Consider the following 27,366-nt stretch of genomic DNA (forward strand, 5'->3'; position numbering starts at 1 on the left):
GCAGAGAGAGGTTCCTCCTACTGAAATCAGCTCTTTACTATGTGTAGGCTACGGGCAATACAAAAGATAAGGGGCCTCACCTTTGGGGAGGATGACTGACATACCGAGAGCAGTAAACAATACAGGACAGTCAAGTTAATTTTTAAACCAATAGATATGTGCTGACCACTTATAAGGCATACATGGTATTATGCTAAGTGCTGTAAGGTAATACATAAATAAGGGGTACATCATTTAGTTGGAGAGACGGTAGCATGTAAACTTTTCTCCTACTCCTAAAATCTATTCCCTTAAAGTTCATTGGCCCATTAGTAATGTCTCATTTGGCATTAGTGAATTTGTGGATATGTGGATATCCTCCCCTTACAAAAGTATCTGCTGGCTGAGGGCACTTATACAGCAGACACTAAATAACCTTTGTTGAACTAGTGGATAGGAGATAGTCAGCCATGGATGGATATTATTATTAGTAGCACAAAGATATAGATTTAGAGTTGAAAGGGAGTTCAGGTCCATTAGTCTAACCTTCCCCTCACCCCTCTCCAATCCACATTCAAACACAGAAGCTAGAAGCTGGAACCCAGAGAATTTAGGTAAGTTGCTCAGTCACAGTGGCAAATGAGGAATTTGAACCTAGGCCATGCTGATGTCAAATCCAGTCCTTTACATTCTACTACGTTGCTCACCTGACCAGTTGTATGTGGAGAAGAGCCCAATGGAGCTGGACACTCCATGGTTCACAAAAATCCCTCTGTCTTAACACCTACCATACCAACGGTGTGGAACCTGTGGCCTCCTAGGTCCCTTTGAGTTAAACTTCAGTGTTTGGATTCAGTTAAAGGGCCACACTAAAGGGCCTAGAGGCCACAGGTTCCCCACCCCTGAATACACATCCTTTCCTTCTGCTATCCTATCCTTCCTCAGTCTTTCTTGGGCTTGTGAGCCTAGCCTAGAGCCTTTTTTAGAATTCTAACTAGCACAAGGCCTAGCCCTTGTTCGAAGCTTAATAAATGCTTGCTAACTGGTGGATTGATTGCCTCGGAGCTACCAGGATTCCACGGCTCCACATCAGTTCAGGCCCCTGAGCAAGGAGTGGATTTGGGCTTAGAGCACCTGCTTCAGAATTCTGACTCAGCTACTTCCTGCCTGTGTGACTTCGGGCAATTCCTCCTTTGGACTTCAGCTTCCTCCTCCGCAAAACCCAGGGGCAGGATTATATGATTTCGAAGGTCTCTCAGAGCTTTATCGATCTTTAGCCTAGGCCGTAGGGGCAAATCCTGGCGCTGCCACTTGAGCTGCACCAGTTAGTCCACAAACACTGCACGTCCAAGACTGGGTACCTACAAATAAAATAAAAGTTAAACGTGTACTTAGCACTACGTGTCGGGCACTGTGCTAAGTACTGGGAAGGATGAAGGCAAAGAAGGGGGATCCCCCCTCCAAAAAAACCCCCAAAGACGCCATGCGGCAGCTTGGAAGTGGTTGAGGGTTTCCATTTTTGGCAGGGCTGCCCTGCCTCAAGCTTCCAGCCTAGTGGGGGTGTGGCGGAGAGGAGACAACCTGCCAAGGCCTAGGTCCACACCGGCTGACCACAGCGTAGATGCTGGGCAGCCCCGGCCACCAGGGCTGGAGATGTGGGATCGAAGCCGAGACGAAGGAGTCCGGGAAGCCGGAGGGAGGGCAGGCACAGCCCGCACCTCAGTTCCCACTACCGCTCGCTGGCTGACTCGTGCGATCTTGGGAAAGTCCCTCAAGCTTCCTAAGCCTCCGTTTCCCCGTCTGTAAATGAAGGACGGGGCGTGTGGGTCAGACGGTCCCGAAAGCCCATTGTCCACCCTGCATGCCACGGGGGCCAGGGATGCCGTGTCTCTGATACCCCCACTGGCTTCCAAGCTTGGCTCTCCCGGACCCCAGACTCCCTTCCTCTCCCCTCCCTGCCACTAGGGGTCGTCAGGCTGCGCGCTGACAGGCCAGGACGCGGCCCCAGAGTCGCCCGCCCGCCGCGTCCAAGGGCAAAGCGGCGGGGAGCCGACTAGCTGGGGCCCGGGGCACTATTTCTCCCAGCGGAGGGATCTCGGCACTCCATCTTCGTGCTGCGCACAACCGAGAAGTGGAACGCGGCCAGAGGCGGCGCTGACGCCAGGACGGAGGCGCAGCGACGTCGCCGCCGCCGCCCGCGGGAGTGGGTAGTGGGAAGAGGGGGAAGGGGGGGCCGGGAGGAGGGAAGTAGTTCCGGGTGCGCGGCCCCGGATGTTGGCTGCTCCCGCTGCTGCCGCCGCCGCTGCCGCCGCCGCCGCCGTCGTAGCCGTCGCTGTCGCCACCACTGTGGGCGCTACTCGGTGCTTTGGCCGCTCGCTCCCATCAGCCGCCTTTGGGGCTTTTCCTGGGGGGACGGATACGCACGGAGCGGGCCGGGGGCTCGGTTGAGCCGCCCCGGCCTCCGAAGCCTGAGGTGAGGACGAGCCCCTAGGACGGCCGGAGCGGGGAGGCGGGGCCGGGGCATCTCCGGGGCCGGGGCCGAGTCCCGCCGGGTGTGGGGCGCTCGCCGCCAGCTTGCTGGCCGCCGAGGGGGCGGGGGGCAGAGCAGAGCCGGGCGGGCGGGCCTGCGAAGGCTCGAGGGCAGCGGCCACCCCTCCCCCTCCCCCGTGCTGCCTTCCCCCTCCCCCTCTCAGCTGCTGCTGCCCCTCAGAGGGCGCCGCGCGCCCCTCCCCCGCCGGGCCCCTGCGCCACGGGGCGCCGCGCCCCCCTCTACCTCCCCCGCCTCCTCTCGGGGGAGCGTGCCGTGCCCTGGGAGGACGGAGCCTCGGCAGGATGCGGCTTTTCGAGAGGTGTTCACACCTCCTGCGCTGCTGCCCTTCCTCGGGATGGCCGGATCGGCCGGCCTCCCACCCATCCTGTCTGTCCCCGTGCCCTTTGCTGGTGATCGGGCCAACCCCGGCCGGCAGCTGCTCGCTGCAGACGTGTTTCTGTCCTGGATGTGTTTGCATCCTGCCCACGTGGTGTGTCCCCTGTTCCCCCGTCCAGATCCCCCCTCCCTTTTTTTTTCCTATTATGCCTTGGAGGGATGAGGGTCCTGGGTGGGATCGATGGCTGGGGCTTGGTTGCTTTAGTGGAGACGAGGACACACTTGAAGCTTTTGAGTTCTTGCCAGGTGAGAGGAGGAAGAGATTAGTCAGGTTTCACCTTTTCAAGGAGGGGGGTGTCTGGAGACACTGAGAAGGGCAGTCCTATTCTTGACACTTCCCCCCCCCCAATTTCTCCTTACTGCTGTTTTTTTCTCCTGCTCTTCTTTAACGGAGTTTGAATATTGTTACTGGTCAACCATCCTGCTATTTTTCTGTGTTTGGGGAAGGTTTCTTGCCCTGTCTTTTACAATTGTTTTGTTCCGAGGTGGATATTGACACGAATTGAAAGTTGAGGTACCCTGTGAGATATAAATTGTTGTTTTTGCATTTTTTTTGGTAAGTTAACATATTCTTTCCTCTGTAGAGGTATTATTATATGCTTAGTTATACTTTGGTCAGGTATTAGTAGCCTCAGTCAACCACTTTCATGGAAACTGAAAAAAACTTTCTTGTCTCTTGAGCATCTTTATGTCCAGTCTACTTTCCTATTGGTTCTGGACTATGTATGTTTGCGTTGGATAGTTTGGCTTCTTAGGTTTGTTAGGATCACATTTGAACTCTTTGTGAGCCAGTTCATTTTGTTTTGATTTATGGCCTCATTACATTTTTAACAGTAACCAAGTTAAAGTAGAGTGGAAGAGGATCTTTTTTCCTCTCTCCTAGACTTTTTAGATACTTGGGAAGAAAAAGGATGTTTTTCCCTTTTTCTGATTATGCAGCATATTGGAAGTGGTTAATGTCTTCCATTTCTTGCAGGGTTATGAAGATTTCTATTTTTTGTTAGTAGTGGTATTATAATTTGCACCATTGCAGTGAATTGGTTGTCTTATTTTTCAGGCCTTTGGGGGAGCTTTATTTTCTTTTTTAGCCTTAGTTTGATTCTCAGTTATTTGCCTACTGGGTAGGTTTACATTTTTAATCATAAAAAGGGTAGTACAACTGCTTTTCTTCTCTAAGGCGTTACTTGTTTTGTTTTGGTTTTTTTGCCCAGATGGCCATTGCCATTATTTTATGAAGTGTTGACTTTAAAAACAAATTTGTTGTGTACTTATGTCTTTGGGGATAGTAACCCATTCTCATTTGTGGAAAGAGAGCTGTTAGTTAATATAATTGTTAGAATTTTCTTCCTATGTCTTCTCCTTTCAGTGATTAGAAATTTTACTTGTTTTACTTTTTCATGAAAATGGGAAATGATTCACTTAAACTTCCTTAGTTTTATTAAATCAAAGTTTGACAACTGATTCTGAATTTTGTGGAGAAATAAGAAAATAAAGACCGTAGTTCTTATCTTCAAACATCTATTTGCTGGGGTAAAACAGACCCACACCTAAGGTAAGATCCCAGCTAAGTCTAAGCAAGTGTAAAAATAAAAATGAGTACCTAGTTTTTAGAAATTTTTTTAGGTAACAAATTCCAACTCAGACTTTCATTTTCATTCATCCTCCATGTTTGACTTATAAGCACTTGGCCAGTGGTAGATAATGGTATAAGGATAGTAAAAGTGTAGGTGGATTATAGAAAGGAGAGATGTGTATTGGCAGGGGAAAAGAAGGCATTTTCAAGAAGGGAATGGTATGTTTGAGGGTAAGGAGGTGAGAATGAGCAAACGACAGGCAGGAAATTCCAAGCATATTTGCTTGGCTGGAACAGAAAGCCTATTGATGAATATGAAAAATGAATTTGGTGATATAGGTAGGAGGTTGAATTGGAATGCTTTCAATTTTGGTAAGTTAGATAATGGGGAGCCACTGTTGGTTCTAATGCAGGGCAGGATAATAACAGGATGAAAATTGTGCTTAGCTGGGAGATTTTTCTAGTAGCCATGTATACTTGGATTGCAGAGAATTTGAAGACGTAGGTGAAATAGTTCATTTGTGAATTGAAAAAGACCAGGATAGTAATTATGGAGGTCTAAAAGAGTTGGTTCTATGAGATGTGGTAAAAGAATTGGCTGGATTTGGTGATAGGTTAGGAATGTAAGGCAAAGTAAAGAAACAAAAGAAAAATTACAAACTCAGGCCAATTTAGGCTAGTTGTCACGAAAAAATTGCTAACAGAACTCTTAGAGTAGAATGAGCTTGAGAGGTAGTGGGATCTCCTTTTTTGGAGGTCTTCTAGCAGAACCTGGATGACCAACTGTTGGGTATCTTATAGTGAGAATTTCTTTCATTTGTGAATTGGATTAGATAGTTATTAAAGTCCTTTCAAATTTTGTGATTTGTAGGGCATATGATTCTGTCATTGAGGAAGATGGCTAGATTATGAAGCTTTCACTATTGGAGTGGAGTCATTAATTTTTTTTGACATGGTTAATCAAAAAATGTTTAACTCCTACTATGGGTCAGGCACTGTTGCTGCTATTTGTTCTTCGTTCTGGAAGATTGTGACATCAGGGATGTAATGCCATGACATGAAAGTAAATTAGATTTAAGTGAGAGAGGGCTGTACAGTCGCCAGCCTCAGTTTCACCTCTGGAGCCATCTGGTCCAATGACCAGATATAGATCAGGATAACTGGAGCCAGGCACTGTGCTAAGTGCTGGGGATACAAAAAGAGGCAAAATACAATCCCTGCCCTCTTGGAGCTTACGAACTAATGAAAAAGCCAACGTGCAGTGGAATTTTGTTGGAATCTAAAAGAAGTCATGGAGGTCAATATTTGAAGCAAAGGAGGGAAAGCTTTCCAGGCATGGGGGAGAAAATTCCTGGAGCCAAGAGATATGGAGTGTTTTATTCATGAAACAGCCCCGGAGATCCTGTCACTGGATCAAAAAGTACATGATTTGGGAGTAAGGTATAAGAAGACTGGAGAGGTAGTAGGGGTCTAGGTTATGAAGGAGTTTAAATGCCAAATAGAGCATTTTGTATTATATTTGGAAGTGATCGGTAGCCACTGTATTGAGTGTATTGGAGTGTATTGAGTAGTGAAATGATCAGACCTGTGCTAAGAAAATCACTTTGGTGGCAGAATAGAGAATAGATTGGAGTGGGGAGAGTGGGGAGGTAGATCCACTATCTGGCTGTTGTAATCAAGGAATGAGGTGTTGAGGGCCTGCACAAGAGTGGTGACAATATTAGAGGAGAGTAGAGGGCCAGAGATAATTACAAAGGTCAGCGCTTTTCATAATCAATTTTTAAATGTCAGCCCAGCTTTAACCTGCTACTTGGCATATTCCTGACAGTTTTAACTCCTATTTGGTTTGTGCTTTGGAAGTACAGATGACTACTTAACTTTTTGAGTGACCTTTGGCAAGTCACTTCTCTTGGTCTTAGTTCCTCATCTCTCTGAAAAGAAGTTGTACAAGATGACTTATAAAGTTCTTTCTGCTTCTGAATCTGTGAACCTATGTATGATTGATTTTCATGCTAAACTAAAGAAAACATTAGGAAAGGAAGTTTGTTGAGAGGAAATGTGTCTATCACACACCAAAATGGAATAAAAATTATTTTTGCATTATCTCTTTCAAATCCAATGGTAGTACTCACTGCTCCTTCCGTTTGTGCAGATAATCAAGAGTTGATTCTGATTAGGTTTGTGTATCTGAAACATCCAGAATGGAAGAATAGAGAGAGAAGGTGAAGGGTTAGGGGGAACTTTTGTGTAGTTTTAAGAGCCATCTGCAATAGTGAAAATCATGGAAATGGATTAATCTTGGGAAGGTCAAGTTTAAATTGAGGAAAGACAGAGATCTAGAACTGAACTTAGGTAGCTGAGTTTAGAGGAGGCATTTGTGCTTCTTAAGTAGGGTTTGAAAGTTGGTTCAACTGTAATTTACAAGGCTTTGAGCCATGTACAACTTAACACAGAATAAGGGCTTATGTGTCATGGAGAGCAGAATTTTGTGGCCTTAAACACTCACATTTATAAAGTCTTTTTATTAAAGTGTCTCATCAAGCCCTCACCTGCATGTTGTGTCTTGCTGCTCACCTTGCTCACCCCTAGACTGGTCTCTGTTCTGGGGACCCAGTAGGCTAAAGACTGGAGGGAAGATGGAAAGAAAACCAGTGGATGTGTCACAGAAACAAAGGAGAGGAAGAATTTCTAGAAAAAAGGGTAGATGATGGCATTATTTGGGTTTTGAAGGTTTAGAAGAATAGTAATCAAGAAGTTACCCTATGCTAATCCCTGGGATACAGCATAAAAGCAAGATGGATTCTGTTTTTACGAATCTCTCTAAGCTGAGATGATATTTGTAAAGTGCTTATTAGCATAGTATCTGATGTAATAGGTGCTTAATAAATGCTTGTTCCCTCCCCTTTCCTCCCTGATCTCAAGAGGCCTATGTTCCAATTAGGGGAGACAGTACATAAGAAGAAGACGAATGGCAATACCCGTTGGTTTTAGCGTACAAAATGACAAGTTCATAAACCATATTTGTTTGAAAGATCTGTAGCAACCATCTGATGTGGTAATTCTTAAATTGTTTTCCTTTAATACCTCCTTCACTTTTGAGTTCTCAACACCTGTCCAACGACAAACCTGTCTGAATTGCAAGCACCTTTCTAATATCCTGGTTTTTCTTAACATCATGTTTAATAATCCATGTTTTCTTTCTTGCAAAACTGTATTTTTCTTTGCAATTATTCTTTTATATTTTTGACCAAATATACTTCTCACTTGTCCTTTATTTTCAAACAGTAGTTTCTTGATTTATTCCTTATGGTACTTTCCTAATCCTTTTCTCAACTCTTAATTCCCAAAGTATGTTTTTTAACTTTGAGGCTCTTCATATGAATCCTAGAAAACAGGAGGAAAAAGAAGTTCTATAAGTTTTGGGGAACTCTTGATTTTCAGGGGGTATACCTGAGATGAAAATTTGGAGACCAACATTTTATGTTTATTATTTGCTTCCTAAACACTTTCAACAAGTCAGTTTCATTCCTCTTCTCCCCTCACAGTAGGGTATCAGTCAAATAACTAATCAAGTATTTGTTAAGTGCCTAATATGTGCCAGGCATTGTGCTAGGTGGCTAGAGAGGCAATGATAATAATAATAATAGCATTCTATAAATACCATCCCATTTGATCTTCATAGCAACCCTAGGAAGTAGGCACTATTATTATCTCCATTTTAGGTGAGGAAATTGAGGCAGACAGAGGTTAAGTGACTTCCCCAGGATGACATGGCTAATAAGTGTCTATGGTCATATTTGATCTCAAGTCATCTAGACTTTTATGTCCAGTTCTCTACCTAGGGTGCTACTATTAGCTACCTACGGTAGTTAAAAGTAAAAACGGTGAAGCAAATCTCCTTGCTATAACCTTACAGTCCAATGAGGGAGATAAGCAGTTTTACAAATATATACAGCATGAGTGTAAAGTGAATAAATACAAATATATACAAAATAAATACAGGATAATATGTGTGGGAGGGCCTAAGCAGTTGAAGGGATCAGGAAAGCCTTCTTGAAGAAGATAGTACTAGAGCTAGGTCTTAAAGGAAGAGAACTCTTTGAGGTGCAGTTGAGAAGGAAGCATTCTGGGCATGTGAAATGGCTGTTGTTAAGGTACCTAGATAGGAGATGAAGTGTTTTGAGGAAGGAAAGAGAGAAGGCCAGTTTAACAGGACCACTAAGTGCAGGAGGGGGAGTAAACCTTGAAGGCTTTTAAAGCCAAAGGAGTTTGTATTTGTACGGAGAGGTAGAAATAGCAACATTTGGCAATTGATGTGGGGTATGGAGAAGTGAGGAATTCAGGAAGTATCAAGACTCAGGAAGGATGGTGGTTCCTTAAACAGAAATAGGGAAGTGTTTGGAAGAGGGGAGGGTTTGGGGGAAAAGATAATGATTTGTTTGGGGGCAAGTTGAGTTTAAGATGTGTCCCAGACATTTAATTTGACACATCCAGTAGACAATTAATGATGTAAGAATGAAGCTCAAGGTAAGGACTGAGTTCATGAAGTTTATATAGAAAAGCAACATAAATAATTGGTATTTTAGTGATTTGCATTTAAAATAGTATTTCACGTAGAGGTGCGATTATTAGGCAGACTGCTTATTTTGTATGATTTGTGGATCCACTCACGTGAATAAATGTGCCAGGCAGTTTGCTAAGCCTTTGAATATAGTTAAAGTGACCTCCTGCCCTCAAGGAATTTATATTCTAATAGAGGGACACATTTACATATGTGATGGCCAGGGAAAACTATTTTGGCCTGGCCAGTCAAAGGGATTGTGAGGAAAGCAATAAAATCTGTCCATTAAAACATTTGGTAGAGTTGATTTGGTAACTTCTCAGAGCAAGAGCTGGGTAGTACCAATGGCAGTGCAGTTGGCACAAGAAAAAGTCTCATTTTGATCAGTTTAATAGTGAGTTAAAATGGCTTTGTTTAGATTTATTTTAAATTCGGGTGAGTGATAAATATTAAGTGCTACTAGGGGCAAAGGATTTTTTCTTTCAGGCTTGTAATTTCATTTTTATAGGGAACTCTGGTATTAAACTCCATTCATGTATATCTCCACCTCATTCATTACTTTTTATCTAGGTGCAAGGGAGACACAGAAAATGAAGAAAAGGACCTCCACTCAAGAAGCTTATAATCTAAAAAGGGACGATATAGTGTATACATCTATACAAGTCTGATAAAAGGTGCAGTTGAATGAGTGACCTGGGTTTGAATTATGTCCCTGCCATTAATTACCTGTGTTACAGGACAAATCACTTTACCTCTTTGGGCTTGAGTTTCCTTATCTGTAAAATGACAGGGCTGGCCTTAGTGAGCCCCAAGATCTCTTCCAGCTCAAATATATTATCCTGAGATAGAAGGTGATAAGGGCAGAGGAGAGAGGAAGACAAAGTGTCACATGAAAATTCCAGGAGAACGATCACTGTATTTAGGGAAAGGGAGGATCAGAAAGAAGCAGGATGAGTAGAGGACAACTGATGCCTTGAAAAGAGCATGCCCTGGATTTGGAGCTGTCTGACCATCTTTGTTCCAATTCTAATTTAGCTACTTAACACCATTTGGTGACTTTACAGTCAATTGTTTTGACTTGAATTTCCTCTGTAAAATGAGAGATGTATTAGATGGGATTTAAGGTCTTTTCTTCCACCTCTGTATCCCTTGATCCTTAAAAGGCTTCATGGAGGAGATAACATCTCAACTGCATATTGATGGAAGAGAATTGCAGCAGGTAGAGTGTGGACAGAGTGAATTCTGAGTTTGAATGAATGCATGGAAGGAGAAGAGAGCACAGTACGAGATTAGTGGAGGGGGAGTAGTTTTCTAATTAGAGAAGCGGTCTGATGTAGTGGGAAGAGTGGTGGATTTGGAGGCAGTAGGCTTAAATTCCTATCTTGACTGTCACTAGTTCTTTGGCCCTTGAACAGTTCTCTTATAAAATAGGAATAATAATTGTACTATTGGTAAAGTCCTTGATTAAACCATAAACCACTTTATAAATATGAATTGTAATTTATAAGAATGTAATGTAGAGTGTGTGAAGGGGGAGTCATGTGAAATAAGAGTGGAAAAAGATAGATTGGAACCAGATTATGGAAAATCCTAAATGTCAGACTAAGGAGGAGTTTGTATTTTATTCTTTACTGAGGAAAATTGAACATTTTGGAGTAGAGGAGTGTTAAGGACTGAAACAGACATTCAAATTGCTCTCTTGCTATAACATCCTAAGATTTGTTTTCCAGGTACTTGTTTATTTTTAATTTTTGCTCCTTTTAATAGACCCCAACTCAGAACTTGCTCCATTTTCATGCATCCTTATTGTTTGGTTTGTTATACACAGTCCTCCACCCTTCCACTACTCAGAGACCGTGGCCCACTTTTATTTTTCTATACTGTGTTGGGACTGCCCCTATTGCTATTCATTTAGGCTCTCTACATTTGTGTAAGTCCATCACTTGCCGATAAGTCCTTCTTTAATACCTATAAACCACTGCTATAGATATTTTACAAAATTTCAGATTTAAGAATATTTTAATTACATTTGTGAAGCTATGCTGCAAATCATAAAAACCTCAGTTCAACATTTTTGTTATAGAGATTGATTTCTGAGGAGATTGATGAAGGCACCTGTTATAGAGAATTTTTGGTTTAGTACAATTTGTTATAACCACATCAGCCAAACACTATTATTGGGAGCCATCTGTTGAGTTATGGAAATAGCCTAGTTATATTTTAATCATATTCTGTAAAATAGGATTCTACCTATTTTAAGGTATCTTTCTTGGTACCTTAGGCAGCTGTTTCAGTTGAAGTGACAAGAGTTGATGACTACAAATATTTCTTTCAGGGATTTTATACGGTACTTTTTTTTTGTTTGTTTTTGTCCAGATTTGTGATTTCATTGGTATGGGGTAGATCTATAACTTGTATGCAATTTAGAGAGTTGACCGGAGGTATTGAAAGGTGTCAAGTGACTTGCCCATGGTCACTCATTGTATGTCCCAGAGAGGATTTGAACCTATATCTTCCCAATTAAAAGACTCATTCTTTATTTATTGTGCCATACTGCCATAGGCTGGGGAAGTAGATTTTCTTTGTAGTTTCTTCAAGAAACTAAAATATAATGAAATCCTTTGTACAAATAACTTGATGTTATAATAATGAATACAGTATTGTAATATTAGTTTACATTTCTAAATGACTTTATGATTTATAATGTACTTAATATATAGAACCATATTTAGTAATAATTATGTTTTTTAATCCTTTGACCCCATCAGAAGAATTGTCCTTGTAGTTACTGAGTAAATTGGGTTGGCTGTGAAGTGTTCACTAGAATTTTTTCCCAAATTTATTTATTTATTTGTTTTCAGTTTTTAGCAATCACTTCCATAAGTTCCAGATTTTCTCTCCCTCCCTCCCTAAGACGGCATGCAAACTTATATGGGCTCTATACATATGTATTCCTTTTAAACACATTTTCACATTAGTCATGTTGCATAGAAGAATTAGAACGAATGGGAGAAACCATCAGAAAAACAAAACATAACACAAGAGAAAATGGTCCACTGTATTCTTTGTCCCAGTTCCACAGTTCTTTCTCTGGATATGGATGGCATTTTGTATCATGAGTCCTTTGGAAATGTTTTATGTCCTTGCATTACTGTGAAGGGCTAAGTCTGTCAAAAAGGTTCCTCGCACACTGTGGCTGTTACTTTCACTAGAATTTCTTAAGCAACTTTATGTGTGAGTTTGGACGTGTCTGAATTGATACTGTTATATTTGAATTAGTTCTCCTCAATGGTGGAGTGAAACGGATTTTGTCATAGGGCCAGTATTTCTTATAGGATATAATAAGGGATTGGAAAATTAGTATTGGTTGTGGATTGTCTGGAAAATTTATCTCAGCAACTCCTGCCTTACTGACTTTTCTTGGGCTACTCTCCATGCCTACTCTCCATCCTCACCTTCACTTCTTGCAGTCTAATTCCCTTTAAGAAGCCTTTCCTGATTTTCCCATTTGTTAAGAACTGCTATCCCTCCATTGTAGCCAACATTAAAAAGCAAATACCGGACACCCTTGGTTGGTTTGTTTTTTCAATGTCATTGATGCAGTTTCAAAAAGTATAGTGCCTGGGCAGCTGAATTCATTTACGGGTTTCAGCTTTTTTATTATCTTTCCCCTCCCCACTTATGAACTTAATTATTTCTATTGAGGGCATCATCATTCTTCCAGTCACCCAGGTTCACAACTAAAATGTTATCCTTGACTCTTCATCCTCCTTCACCTCACATATCTAGTCAGTTGTGGGATCTTGTTATTTTTACTCTACAATATCTGCTATGTCCTTCTCCTCTCTATTCACAGGACCATCATCCTAGTTCAGGCCCTCATCACCTTTTGCCTAGATTATTGTAACAGTTTCTTAATGGGTCTCCTTGCTCTAAATCTTTCCTAATCCATCCTCTGCACAGTTGCTAAAGTAATTTCTTTAAGTTTAGTTTTGACTATGTCATTCTCCTACTGTATGAACTCCTCTGTTTTTAAAGCTCTCTGCAACCTGACCCAACCTTGTTATATACATTACTCCCCTCCCTGGACTGTCCCTTTTGTTCTCTCTCGTATGCAACATTTATATCACTTGTCCCTATTTCTTTGTCTTCATTTTTCTCCAGGCCTGTAATAACACTTCCTTATCACCAAAGGTTTTGACACTGTCTAATAGTTCAGAATCATCAATAGATATGATTTTATCAGTAGAAATAACTTTAAACAAGATGCATTAATGTGTGCCTTCCCACTGCACCTAGAGGACCATAGGACACTTCTTTGTGACTTGCAGCTAAAATCTGTGTTGTCTTCTCTACTAAAATGAGAGCTCTTTGAGAGCAAGAATTGATGCACCGTTTTTGTTTCCTTTTCTGGTCCTGTTTCTGACCTTTTGGACATCAAAATCATGCCTCTGCTGCTGTCTAATTCTGGAACTGCCCTCAGCACATGGGACTTTCTCACACTGGATTATCCTACTATTCATGGGGCCTGCTTATCACAGAATATGTCTTTAAGGCCTGCCTCCTGAAATTACATAGGTGTTAAGTAGTAGGCACAGGAATTACATCTCGGTCACCTGATTCTAAATCGAGGGCTTTTCCACTATGCTGTGCTGCCCCTGCTGCCACCTGTCTTGTTTATCAGAGATTTCACAGTTATCATAAGTTTCTAGAGTCTTTCTCAATGGCTTCTAATCAGTCATTGAGCATGAATTACCTATGATGTGCTAGCTAGGCAAATGCAAAAGTGACAATGTCTGTTTACATGTTATTGGGAGGGGAGATACAACATGTTCAGAGGTAAGCCAAATATAAGATATATAAAAAATAAGGATAAAGTGATTCACTCAGTGTTTGAAAGATGTTATAAAAACAGACAAAAAACCTTTCCTCATACCTGACGTATTGCATATGCCAACATTTTCTCATGGGCCACAGTATAATTCAATAATAAATACATCAAACCACTCTTAGAAAAATATTGGCAGCCTTCACCTACCTCATAGTTACCTTGTCAAAATACAAATGGTAGAGCTCAGTTACATTCCCTTGAACTCCTATAATTTCATATAAAGTGGATAGAAAAGTTCTCTGTCCTCATACTAGGGGACTTCAACATACATATTGCTACTCCCTCAGACATACTCCTAGCCTCCCTATTCCTCAGTTTACTCATTTTCTGTGTCTTCTCCCTTTACCCCAATTCATCTACAAATAAGGGATGCTTATGCCTTTGATCTTCCCATCACCTACGAGTTTTCTTCCATGTTTATGAGCTCTGAAATTCTTTTATCTGATCATAATATTTCATCATTTTACCTTTCTCTTTGCCTTACAAACCCAAACCATATGTTTTATCCTCCCTGTGACCTCTGGGCCTTCCACTCCTCAGTTCTTTACCATACTATCACCCTATACACTGGCTATACTCTTCTTGCCCCATTGTGACATCTTGGTGAAACAGTTTAACTCTACAGTATCCTCTTCTCAAGTCCTTTGCCCCTTTTATTATCCTGTTGCTGATCTTGCCTGTCAAGTCTGAGCCTTGGATTACCTCCACCATCTGTTGCCTTCTCTCCTATTCAAGTGCTGCTTAAAAGAGCTGGAGAAAATTAAAAAAAAAATTCTGCTAACTGGGTCTACTACAACTGTATGTTACAAAATGTCAGCTGGGCTGTCACTAGAGCAAGGCAATACTTTCGCATGTTTCGAATTGTTGTACTCAACATGATAGCTTTGCTAGACCTTTTTATCCTTCCTCAAACCTCGCAAAGATCTCCCTTCCCCTCACCTTGCAGCTGAGAAAAATGGACACTAAATATACCTAGATCTTTCTCTTCTCTCCTCCCTTCATCTCACATCACTTTGCCTTCTACCACTATCTCCTCTTTCAGCTCTGTATCACATGAAAGGTGGTCTTCTTGCCAAGGCAAACCCCTCTACCTGCTCAAAAAATTCCATTCTGTCACATCTTCTTCCTCAGATTGTTCTCTTTTTCATCTCTACTTTTTCATTCATGTTCACTTTCTTCCTTTCTCACTGGCTACTTCCCTACTGCCTACAAACATGCCTGCATCTCTCTCATCCTCAGAAATGCCTCACTTGATCCATCCATCCATCTCCAGTAGCTACCATTCTATATCTCCCCTTTTGTGGCTAAAACTGAATTACATTTTTCACTGTCTCTAAGCATTCCTCCTCCAATCTGTTACTGAGGCCTACTGATTTCACTTTTGCAATATTTATTGAATATATCCCTTTCTCTAATCTGACATTGTTAGTAGTCTGGTGCAGGCCTCATCACCTTATACTTGATATTTTGCAGTAGTCTGCAGGTGGTTGTGCCTGCCTCAAGTTTCTCCCCAGTCATATCTATCTTTCATTCATCTGGCAAATGATTGCTAAAGTGTAGGTCCAGTCGTGCCACTTCTTTTTTCAACAAACTCCATTAGTTCCCTGTCACCCTCATGGTCAGATATAAAATCCTCTGTTTAGTGTTCAAAGGCCTTCACAGCTCAGCTCCCCTCTCTCCACCTTTCTAGTCTTTTTACACCTTGCTTCTTCCCACATCTTTGATCCAGTGACACTGACTTTCCTTGCCTTTCCTTGAATAAGACATTCCATCTCTTGGCTCTTGGGCATTTACTGTTGCTGTTCCTCCATGCCTGAAATACTCTCCTTCATCATCTCCACCTCGGCTTTCCTGACTTTCTTCAAGTCCCAACTGAATCCTATCTTCTACAGGAATCCTTTCTAGGGTCTCCTCTCTTTTAATCATTTCCTGTTTATCCTGTATGTGGCTTGTTTGTACATATTTATTCACTTGTCTACCCCATTAGATTGTGAGATACTCGAGGGCAGGGACTGTCTTTTGCCTTTTTTATATCCCCAGTGCTTAGCACAGTGCCTGGCACATAGTAGGCACTTAATGTTTATTTTTTTGTTAATTGACTCTAGTTGATCCACTTCCTTTACTCTTGAGTCTCTTAACTGTCTGCAGTCTGCCTTTTGACTTAAGTCATTCAACGGAAACTGCTCTCTCACAAGTTGTTAATTCTCTCTTTGTTGCCAAATCTAATGGCCTGTTCTCAATCTTTATCCTTCTTGACCTGTCTGCAGTCCTTGACGTTGTTGATTACCCTCTCCTTGATATTCCTTTTTCTCTAGGTTTTTGTGACACTGCTATCTCTTGGTTCTCCTCCTGTGTGTTTGATCTTTTGCTGGATCTTGCTCCAAGCTGTTCCTGCTAAAAGGTGGCTTTTCCCCAGTGATTAGCCGTAGACTTTCTTTTCCCCCTATACCATTTCACTTGCTTTTCATCTCTCATAAATGCTTCTTAGTTCTATTTATTTCGGTATAACTTCTCCCCTGACTAGTCTTTTCCAACTATCTATTAGACATAGTGAACTGGATATCTTATAGACATCTTAAATTCAATTTTCCCCAAACTGAATTCATTATTTTTCCTCCCAAACCCTCCCATGTTCCTAACTTCTCTATTACTGTTGAGGGCACTGCCATCCTTTAAGTCTCTTAGTCATTAAGTTAATCTATTTGTCATTCTCAAATCCTCTCTCTCACCCCTGCCTCAATCCAGTCAGTTGCCAAATCCTGTTTTCACAAAATCTTTCCTTACTACTCTCCCTTCTTTCCTTTGACAGTGACATACTGGCACAGGCCCCTGTCACCTCATGCCTGAACTATTGCAATAATCTTTTGCTTGTCCTTTCTGTCTAAAATCTCTCCTCATTCCTGTCCATCCTGCTATTTAGCTATCAAAGTGATCTTCCTAAAATAGGAATCTAACCATGTTGTTCCCCTGTTCAGTAAACTCCAGAGGCTTCCTATTACTTTGTATTTAAAATCCTTTGGCTTTTAAATCCCTTTATAACCTGGCCTCTTCTTATTGTTCAGTCATGTTGAGTCATGTCTGATTCTATGATCCCATTTGGGGTTTTCTTGGCAAAGATACTGGAGTGGTTTGCCATTTCCTTTTTCAGTTTGTTTTACAAATAAGAAAACTGAGGCAAATAGGGTTAAATACTTTGTACAGAATCACACAACTAGTAAGTGTCTTGGTCCTGAGGTAGATTTGGATTCAGGAAGATGAGTCTTCCTGACTCCAGACCTGGCACTCTTTCTACTATGCCACTTAACTGCCCTAGCCTCTCCTTACCTTCCGGTATTCTTAGCTCACTCACCTCCTTACATTCTGTGATCTGGTGACATCCTTGTTTTACCTCTCTCAAGACACCCTATCTCCTAATGCCATGCATTTTCTTTTTTTTTTTTTTTAATTCAGTTTTGTTTTCAGTTCTGAATTCTTTCCTCCCCTTATACTCTCCCACCCATTGAGGAAGCAGGAAAAGAAAAAACAAAACTCGTTTCAATTATGCATAGTCATACAGAACAAATTCCCATATTAGCCATGTCCAAAAAAAAACAAAATAAAAAAAGAGATATGCTTCAATCTGCACTCTGAGTCTATTAGATGTCTGTGTGGAGATGGACAGCATGTTTCATCATGAGTCCTTTGGAATTGTTGTTGGTCACTGCTTTGACCGGAGTTCATAAGTCTTTTAAGATTGTTTGTCTTTACAGTATTGGGCCCTGGAGTCAGGAAGATGTGAGTTCACAGGTGACCTCAGATACTTACTAGCCATGTGACATTGGGCAAACCACTTAGCCTCTGTTTGCCTCACTTTCCTTAAAAAATGGGGATAATAGTAGCATCTACCTCCTAGAGTTGTGAGGATCAAATGAGATGATCATTGTAAAGCACTTACCACAGTGTCTGGCACATGGTAAGCACTAAACATTGTTATTAATGTTGTTATAGAAATCATCCTCACTCTGCTCACTTCATTTTGCATCAGTTCATATAAGTCTTCCTAGGTTTTTTTGAAACCATTCCTCTCTTCAGTTCTTAAAGCACAATCTTATTCCTTTGCATTCATGTACCATAATTTGTTTACTTACTTTTCAATTTATGGGCATTCCCTCATTTTCTGATTATTTGCCACTACAAATAGAACTGCTGTAAATAATAATCTCTTTCTTTGGGCTATGAATTTAGTAGAGGAACTTCCAGGTCAAAGGATAGGCCCAGTTTAAATCTTTGTACTGGCTCACAGCTCTGTCAGTAACACATTAGTGTACCTGTTTTCCCACAGCCCCTTCAGCGTTTATTATTTTTCTTTTTTGTCATCTTAGAAATGTGATACACATGAAGTGATACCTTAAAATTGTTTTAATTTGCATTTCTTCAGTTATTAGTGATTTAGAATGTTTATCCATATGGCTATTAATTTCATGCATTTTCTTTGCCTCTTTTTTATGCCTGGAATTGTCTCTTTTTCAACTTTGCCTCCTGGCTTCTCTTGAATCTCAGCCAAATTTCCACCTTCTACTAGAAGCCTTTTTGTCCTTAATGTTAGTTAGTACCTTTCCTCTGAGACTACACATAGTTGTTTGTATTGTCTGTACAGTTAGATTAGATTTCCTTGAGGATAGAGATTGTTTTGGCCTTTCTTTGTATTCCTAGTGCTTAACACTGCCTGGCGACAGATAGTCAATCCTTAAGTACCTGTTGGCTTATCAAAATAGCTGTATGGCACTTTGACCCATATTTTTCAGCAGTAGCTAGATTTGATTTGTTGAAACAAATACAGGGAGAGGGTAAATTAAAATATTAGATATGTGATAAAACTTACGTGATGCTTAGAAAAATTCTAAGGTATCACAGACATAAAAAAGGAAAATTAAATAAATTAACGTTCTCTTCTTTTTAATAATGAATATCAGCATGTTGTACATGTTGTGGAGGGGTAATTCTCTCCTTTAATCTGACTTTCAGGATTCTTTGACATAGGCATAACTAAGGGAAGGGTGTAGAACATAGAAATTATTAAGCATGAGCTAGCATTGATCTTGGAACACAGAGTTGTCACTGTCCGACGCTTTGCTATATTTCTTTTCTTACCACTCCCAGAGCCTTATAGCCTATCCTGATACTAGGTATGAACCATCCACGTTACTGGGAAAGTCACACAGGTAATCAGACTCTCAAAACCAGTCTGCTCTGCCATAAAGGTGGTTTCTTAACCTGACTTTCTCACTTTTACATTGTGTAGAGAAACACAGACTTACCACTACATTATAATGAGCTGGCAGACAAACTAGTCTAGATTCCTGTACACTTTCTGCATTTACCTGCAAGTCAGTCTTTGACTCTTGTTAGGGTTTTTGACAGTAGGTTTTTGTTTTTGTTTTTTGTCTCTCCTGCCTTCCCAATTGTGATAATACTTAGACTCCTATATACAAAACCTTTTCCTCCCTATATCTCCATATGAAAACACACTGCTATACATATTTTGGTGTATATGACACCTTTATATTTTTGACCTCTCATCTTTAACAACACCTCCAGCATAGACTAGTTCCATTTTTGGGTCATTTTTGTCATCTTTGATAATTTGCTGATTATGAGGTGAAACCTCAGAGTTGATTTGGTTTGCATTTATTAGTAATTTGGAACTTTCTTTTATCAGGTTGTTTATAGTTTACAATTCATTTGAGAACTGTTCTGGGTTGACTTTTGGTCTTACATGTTAAATATTTATAGTTATTAAATACTACATATTTGTGTTTTTTATATCTAGGATTTCACAGACTTTTTATTAATAAGAAAGTAACTGCAAAAGATACTGATATGTCAAGAATATTTTAAAAAGGAATGTTTGGAGTTTTTTTCTATCATGTGATTTTAATACTGAAAACTATAGAAATGTGTCATCTTTAAAAACTCATCTGCACATTTAAAAAACTTGGAAACAGAATTTTATAACCTGGTAACATCTTTTTGAACAAAGAATTTTAATGCTTATTGAACCTTTTGGTTAAAAACATAAAAATGTAATAACTTTTTGATTAGTTTGCTTGAACAATTGATTAACATTGGAGAAGATGGAAACTTACTACTTCAATTTCAAAAAAAATCTTTGTGTAATTGGTGGATGGGATTGATAAATTAGAATCATAATTTAGTAAGTAGCACAGTTAAAAATACACATATTCCTTTTGTAGGTATGTATCTTGGTGAAGGTATGTTTTTTCACTTGTGAGAGCTATTCAAATCCAAGTATTGAAATAAACTGTTTCTAGAACCATGTACAGAAGTATACTTTATTATGAATAAATATTGGAAATATGTAGTAAAAATAATTAAAAGGGTTGTGCTGTTTAGTTTTTTTTCCAGTCATATCTGATGCTTTGTGACCCCATTTAAAGTGTTTTCTTGACAAAGATGGGCAACTAGGTGACTCAATGGATAGAGAGCCAGTCCTAGAGTCAGGAAGACTCATCTCTCTGAATTCAAATCAGAGATACTGACTGACCTGGAGTCAGGAAGACTCATTTTCCTGAGTTCAAATCTGACCTCAGACACTTATTGACTGTGTGACCCTAGGCAGGTCACTTAACCTAACTCTTTGCCTCAGTTCCTCATCTGTAAAATGATCTGGAGAAGGAAACGGCAAACCACTCTAGTATCTTTGCCAAGAAAACCCCAAATGGGGTCATGAAGAATTGAACATGACTGAAATGAATGAACAAAATAACAACTGGTGTAAATCCACTGGGCCACCTACCTATTTATGCATGATCAAAAAGGTTTGGAGACCACTACTCTAGCTGAGTCTTGCACCTGTACATAACCTGTAACCCTAACCATGAATCAGTCTTCTGTTATTTATAACAATTCCATAGGTGGTCACTTAGCCTCTGAAGCCATCCATGATGAGAAAACTATCTCCCAAGGCTTTTGTATTCTACTTTTGTACCTTATTTTGTACCAAAGATCTGACTGCATCTTTTACCCATTACTTCTAGTTTTGTCTTCTGGGATCAAAGAAAACTAGTCTAATTACTCTTACACAAGACAGTTCTTTAACATTTGAAACAGCTGTCATGTATCTTTCACCATCACTGAATGAGGCTTCCTCCTTACTCTTTTATTCTCTAAGTAATATAACAAGTTCTTTCCTTGATTTCACTGTCCTAGCCATTATCCTTTGAATGCATTCTATTTTGTCAGTTTCATTAAACTGTAGCACCCAGAATTTTATGTAATACTTCATATTTGGTCTGACCCAAGGTAGAATACAGCAGATTTTTTGTCCGGGATACTATGTTTCTGTTAATTATAACTTACGATACCTTAGACTTACTTGTTTAAAAATCACGATAGCAGCATTGTTTTTGAACATAAGGGTAGCTATACATAGTGTCTGTGATTTGAAAGGCTTCTATTTTAATAATAATGTGACCTTAAATTTAAATAACACTTGATACTTTTCAAAGCATTGTCTCGTATCTTTGCTCATTTAATTTTAGGACAGATCTTACTGTCTTTATTTGATACATGAGGAAACCAAGAGAGAAGCTAAGGACTTGTATAAGAATATTCATTTGGGTAGTTAGCAACATAGGCAAAATTAAAATATAGCACAATACTTTAAAGATTGTAAATTTTAGAACAAATGCTGAACTGCATTGGTATGAGTTTCCTCATTAGGAGCCCCATACCAATGACACCACAGGTCTAGTACTTTCCCCTACCTTCCACCCTGAAAGCAAAAATAACATAGTTAACCTTAGTTGTTTGTTTACTTCCAGTAGGCTGAGTTTTATGAGGCCTGGGAACCACGTAAACTTTGTAGTTCCTCCAATATATAGAGGTGTTGCATGAGGTCTGTAATATTCCTGAGGCTTACAGTTTCTTGAGTGCTGTTTGAACCAGATTAAAATGTAATTGGAAAATGCTTAGCAAATTAAATAAAAATGTAATAAGACACAGATAATATTACATTTTAAAACTAAGTCGTTATGCACCCCATTTATCAATTGGGAAATGACTTATGTTCTTACATAGCCCTCCCTCACTTAAATCCATTTCACTTGTATGTCATAGTCCTTCCCTTCTTTCTTCTCCCTTCTTCTACCCCTTCTAACTGCTTTAATAGTGATAAAGTTGTTAAGGGTTACAAGTATTACATTCTTGTGGAAAGAATGCTTAACCTTATTGAATCTCTCTCCTCCTTTCCCTTCCCCATTTTTCTACTTTTTATTCTTCTCTCTTCTTTCATCCTGTCCTTCCTCACATGCATTTTGCTTCTGACCATTGCCTCCCCCAACTTACCTTCCCTTGTATCCCCTCTCCTCTTTTATTTTTATTCCCCTCCCATCTTACTTCCTTACAGACCTATAGATTTCTTTACCCAACTTACAACGTATGTTATTCCCTCTTTGAGCTAATTCCATTGAGAGTAAGTTCAAGCATTGTCTGCCACCCCTACCCTCTCATTTTTCCCTCCAGTGTAATAGCTCTCTCTCTCCCCCCCTCCCCCAACCTAGAGTAGTCTAGAGGTTTCCTTTATAAAGAGGTGTATGGGACATTCAAGGAGGACTGGCACCTCTGATGCCTTTCTCAGGGCTGTTTATCCACCTTTGGTTTTCACTCATCCACTAACTCATCTGTGTCTCCAAGAAGCTGTAGCATGCACAGCAGCTATTCCCCAGTAAAACTGTCTCAGCAGATGGGCCAAACTAGGTTGGGGATAATTGACAGGCCTCAAACTGGTTGATGAGTTATGGGTGGGGATGGCTCCCCCAAGCCTGTGAAGCCTTTCCCAGTGGAATGGACGGATGAAAACACTTTGTTCCCAGGGCCATGAAGGAAGCTGAAGCAGGCACTGTGGAGTGTTTAGAGTTTGGTCAGACATCAAAGTTGCCAAGGTCATTCACTGAATCTTGGGCCATAACTGGTCACCTTGACTTTTGTCTTGCCCCTGGACTTCAGTGAGTCTGGGAGAGTGAGGCCAATGTTTGTGCAACTCTGCCTTACTTAAATCCAGTTCATGTGCAAGTCAAGACATCACCCAGTGATGTCATTAGTCCTCTTCAAAAGTAGGAACAACAGTAGTTCTTTTGTGCCTCTTTTATGTGAGATAATTTGCCCCTTTCTATCTTTCCTTTCCCCTTTTTCCCAGTGCATCTGATCTCTTTCTCACTTTTTAATTTTTTTTATATCATCCCATTATATTCAGTTCCTATCTCAGCCTCTGCATGTGTATACTCCTTTTAACTGCACTAATAGTGATAGAGTTATTAAGGGTTACAAGTATTATATTCCCGTGTAAGAATGTTTAACTTCATTGAATCTCTTATGCTGTTGTCTTTTATGTTTAGCTTTTTATGCTTTTCTTGAGTTTTCTGTTTGAAAATAAAATCTTCTGTTTCATCTGTGGTCTTTTCATTAGGAATACTTGAAAGTCCTTTATTTCATTAAAAATCAATTTTTTCTATTGAAGGATTATACTCAGTTTTCCTGGGTAGGTGATTCTTGGTTGTAATCTTAGCTCATTTGCCCTTCAGAGTATCATATATTCCAGGCCCTCTGATTCTTTTATGTAGAGGCTACTAAAACCTATGTAATCCTAATGATACTTAAATTTCTGAAATTCTGGTTTCTTTATGATTTCTTGCAGTATTTTTTCCTTGACCTAGGAGCTCTGGAATTTGGCTATAATGTTCTTAGGAGTTTTCATTTTGGGATCTCTTTCAGGAGGTGATTGGTAGATTTTTTTCAATTTCTGTTTGATCTGCTGGTTTTAGGATATCAGGGCAGTTTTCTTTAATAATTTCTTGAAATGCCTTGTCTAGCATCTTTTTTTGGTCATGGCTTTCAGGTAGTTCAGTAATTCTTAGATTATCTCTCCTGGATCTATAGCTGTTTTTTTTTTCCTCTAATGAGATATTTCACGTTTTCTTCTATTTTTTTCATTCTTTTAATTTTGATTGTTTCTTGATGTCTCATGGAGTCATTAGCTTTTGTTTGTTCAATTCTAATTTTTAAGGAATGAATTTTTTCAGTGAACTTTTGTATTGCTTCTTTTTCATTTGGATAATTCTGTTTTTTAAAGAGTTGCTTTCTTCAGCAAATTTTTTGTACTTTTTCCATTTTTTTTTTTTTGTTTCCTTGACCAAGCTATTGGCTCTTTTTTCATGATTTTATTGTATCACTTTCACTTCTTTTTTGCAATTTTTCTCCTACTTTTCTTACTTGATTTTTAAAATCATTTTCGAGAACTTCCAGAAGTTCTTTTTTGGGCTTGACACCAATTCACATTTTTCTTTGAGACTTTACGCGTAGTCATTTTGATGGTGTTTTCCCCTTCTGAGTTTGTGTTTTGATCTTCTTTGTCATCATAATATTTTTCCGTGGTCAGGTGTTTTGGTTTTTTGTTTTTGCTAATTTTCCTAGACAATGTCTGCTTTATGTTAAAGCTGAGTTGTGCTCCTGAAGTGGAGGAGGCACTGTCCCAAGCTTCAGGTTTTTTGTACTACTGTTCAGAGAGCTAATTTTGTAAGTTTTCAGATTTTTCTGTGGTGGTATGATCTAAGGAGATGTGGTCACTGCTTTCTTGGGTTGTGCTCTGGTCTGTGAGTGACAACAAATACTCTTTTCTGTCTTGTACATGCAACTGCAAGCTTTAGTGTGCTAGTGCTCCTCTTCACCCTAGGATTGCAGTTGGAGATCTGTCTCCCTGGGTAGTGCTGCAGAGTCCTGCACCCAGTGTCAACAAGTATCCCCTGTAATCTCCTTCTGATCAATTTTCTGGCCCCCTAGTTGTCTGTAGGCTGAGGGCTCTGAAAATTGTTGCTGCTGATTCACTTTTGCCCATGAGGCCTGCACTTACTTCTTGGGGTGCAGCCTTGTTGCTGGCTTGCCTGGGCTACCAGTGCTAGACTGTGCTCCATTTTTACCTAGATCATTTCTGTCAACCTTCTAAGTTGTCTTGGGCAGGAAAACTGTTTCAGTCATTTTGTTGTTCCTATTAATTCAGAATTTGTTTTGAGGCATTATTTAAAGTTGTTTGGATGGGAATTTGGGAGAGCTCAAGTCAGGTTTCGGAAATCTACAAAATATTTGTTAATGTAAACTTCCCAACGCTTTTTTTAAGGCTTTATGATATCTAGACAGTAGGTTTCTATACTTCTCTTGCCTTTGTGATTTCTTATTCTTTTTTGCATTATGTTTTCCAGTGTTTAAAGGATCTACCTAGAATTATTGGCAGAATTTCTCCACCTCTCCTTCTTTGCTAATTGATGGTATTAGTGTGAAGGTTTCATTTGCCTTTGTGGTTATCTTATTTGTTGGTGCTTATCAGGAACACTGCATTAAGAAGTAACAAAGCTTCCTTTAATTGCCAAGAAGAGCTTGTTAGCTGTCCTTTAATTTAGCTGCAACTCTCTTTTGTCTTATTTAAAATGAGATTGTCAAGACTGATATTTTGTTTCCCTATTATGCCCACTTGTTGAATATCCACTAGATCAGGACTTCACAACACTTGGGGGCTCTAGCATGCCAAAGAATTTCTTTGACATACAAAGGATGTTTTCCTCTATATTTTTCACAGGCTGCCAGAAATCCTTTGGCATGCTGCATGCAGCCCAGGGATCATCAATGGTAGCAAGTTGTGCTGGCCTACACTAGATAAAGATCTATAGGATATCATCAGATAAACTGCTACTTACATCTAAACATCTAAAATCTGTTATTCTTATTGCGATATCTACATTTCTTCCATTTTGTTGTAATTAGTATAGAAAATGAAATTCCCATGGAGATCTGAGTTATTTTCTATATTTTTCTGTTTCACGGTGATGAGCCTTTTTGGACTTATATAAATTGGTCCTTGGAAAAAAGACAATCTGCTCCTAGAACCCCATTTTCTGACATGATAGAATCTGTTGCATATCATTCTATGTTGTCATAGCCTTAGAGGACCACAGGGTCATCTTTGTGGTATTTCGAAACATTTGAATAGGACTTTGTGAACAACTTTTTGTATTGGCTGGATATGGTAAGCACCAAGTAGCTACAAAGCTTTTCTACTTTTTTAGAGACAAGAAATGTTTGATCATAATTGTTTGGGCCATTTACAAATTAGCTGTTTGTATACCCTGACCGTTGACTATAAAAACAAAAATCAATAGCAAATTAAAATAAAAATGGCAAAAAGATATAGACAGCTCCAGCATGACTTACTTTAGCAAGCTTGATGCCAAAAAAAGGAAACATAAAAGAATAGTCATCGAAACAGCATCCCCATTTTTCTAATGAAATTTGAATGGTCTAAATCACTTGTCACAATTACATTAAGAGAGCCTAGAAATAACTTAAGTCAACAAACACTATTTGCTAAGTGTGGAGGTATGGCTGGAAAAAGGGAGTACTGATTTATAATGTAATTGTTGGTGAAATTTTATGAAGAAGATTGAATTGAATTGCCTCTTAGATATGTCTCATAGATATATAAAGATTGCCCCCTTTCTCCACTTAGTCTGTTAAAAATTTATTTTGGTTATATTGTTTTTGTTCTATGAAATCTTTCTGTATATTATCACACTTTTTCATTTTGCCTTCATAAATTTCTTCCATTTGTTTAATAACTTTTCTACTTTTTACAATCAAAATATATTTTCTTAATTTTTAATTAAAAAAGCATACATTATTTACATAATTAGAATTTAATATTATATATAGTGTGAGTTGCAGATCTTAACTCCTTTTTTGGCCATATTTTCTAATATTACCAACAATCTTTTATTGAATAAATATCCCCTGATATTTTTACATTTTTCGTTTATCAAATTGGACATGTTGAATTTAATATCTAAGAACATTCAGTTCAAAATTTCCAGGAGAGGCAAGGCATGATGTCTGATTAGATCTCAAAAATTAGGTCTAGATATAGAATTCTGGGAATCATAGAGATGAAAATTGAACCACTAAGTGCTGATGAGATCATCATGAGAAAAAGCATAGGAGAAAATGGTTTAGGATAGAGTATTGAAAGACACTCTTCCATGAACAACTCATAAAATGTTTAGTGGATGTGATCTGGAAGAAAATCTAGTAATGTGACTGAGGAGTGATCAGATAGGAGTAGAAGACTCAGGGGATTGCAGTATCATTTTAAAAAAAAGAGGAGAGAATATCAAGGAGTAGGTGATTTCCCTTGTTAGAGCCACCCGAGAGGACAAGAAGGATGAAGATTGAGAAAAGGCCATTAGATTTGGAAATTAAGAGATCATTGGTAATCTTGGAGAGGGCAGTTTCTGTTGAATGATGATGTCAGATGCTAGATTACAGTCAGAGGGATCAGAAGCCAATTACAAGACAAGAGCTGGGGGCATCTAATGTAGATGACTTTTTTAAGGAGT

At 39.5% G+C, this 27,366-nt stretch overlaps 1 protein-coding gene across 4 annotated transcripts in view; it reads left to right on the forward strand.

The window, feature by feature from the left end:
• Nucleotides 1-2,124: 2,124 nt before the first annotated feature.
• FOXJ3 (forkhead box J3) overlaps nucleotides 2,125-27,366 on the forward strand; it is a 159,189-nt gene continuing 133,947 nt past the window's right edge. For 2 of the 4 annotated variants that reach the window (XM_072609749.1, XM_072609748.1), the window contains exon 1: nucleotides 2,254-2,452. The gene's annotated coding sequence lies outside the window, so the exon portion shown is untranslated. Of the gene's footprint in view, nucleotides 2,453-27,366 lie in introns of all 4 variants that reach the window. The other 2 variants (XM_072609744.1, XM_072609745.1) reach the window with 2 other exon arrangements.

Source organism: Notamacropus eugenii, chromosome 5, assembly GCF_028372415.1.
Source record: "Notamacropus eugenii isolate mMacEug1 chromosome 5, mMacEug1.pri_v2, whole genome shotgun sequence".
Taxonomy (NCBI): Eukaryota; Metazoa; Chordata; class Mammalia; order Diprotodontia; family Macropodidae; genus Notamacropus; species Notamacropus eugenii.